The sequence below is a fragment of the Apodemus sylvaticus genome, chromosome 5 (genome assembly GCF_947179515.1).
Source record: "Apodemus sylvaticus chromosome 5, mApoSyl1.1, whole genome shotgun sequence".
NCBI classification, from domain to species: domain Eukaryota; kingdom Metazoa; phylum Chordata; class Mammalia; order Rodentia; family Muridae; genus Apodemus; species Apodemus sylvaticus.
In genome coordinates, this window is record NC_067476.1 from 18,560,857 (window position 1) to 18,561,838 (window position 982).

The window sequence follows — 982 nt, forward strand, 5'->3', positions numbered from 1 at the left end:
ACTTGCCAAGAAGCTTAGACTATTAAGATCTTTATTGCATTTTTAGATAACCTGGAAGTTCTTATCCTGAAGGGGAAAAAGTTGTTTTAAAAACTACCTGAACAGATGCTAAAGTGCTTTATCAATCAGCTTCACACAGATTTCCTGGGATGACAAGAAATTATAAAGGGATACCAACAATTTCATAAGATGGTATATCCCCAAATCATCTATGACTACAGTCATAAGAGATAATGATATACTTGTCCTTATTAAGTGGACAATTATATATCAAGAACTGATCATCACAACCCTTTAGATAGTCAAGTTACAAGCACAAAGCTGAAATATGGTATGACAGACCTTCACAAGAGAACAGTCTGTTTCTTCTCATACTTTAAATAATCTGCTTCAGATTATAGTTTACAAAGACAAGGGTTCTGATTGTTCAGCCTTTAAAATTGCAGTTAAAAACTGAATACTTTGTAAAAGTTAAGGTCAAGGGTTACAGTGAGAGGATGCTTGCTACTGAAAAGCACATGTGTTACTCGAGGACACTCACGACAGAGTGTGGACTGGACTGAGCACATTCGACTCAACTGGTATCAAACCAGCACATCAACGCTACAAGTATTAAATGTTTTTTTCTAATACTATAGAAATAAAAACATTAATATGGCAGTCATGTTCTTTAGGCACAATTTAGTGATTTTTTAAAAAAATATTGAATATTAATTGAAATTTTTAACTCAACCAAAGGGTCAAAAACTCAACAAAGAAAACGAAAAAGAAAAAAAAAAGAAAGAAAAAGTAAGAAAGAAAAAGTAACTTTCAGCTAACAATGTAAGTTTAAAATTTCTAACACTTAACCTATCTTGGTTTTAAGATTATTTTATTAAAAAATACAAGATTTCTGAAAAAAGATCAGTACAATTATCTTAATGTACAAATTCATAGCTGTATCAGTTTTTAACTAAAATTTAAAAACACAACAAGGAGGGCA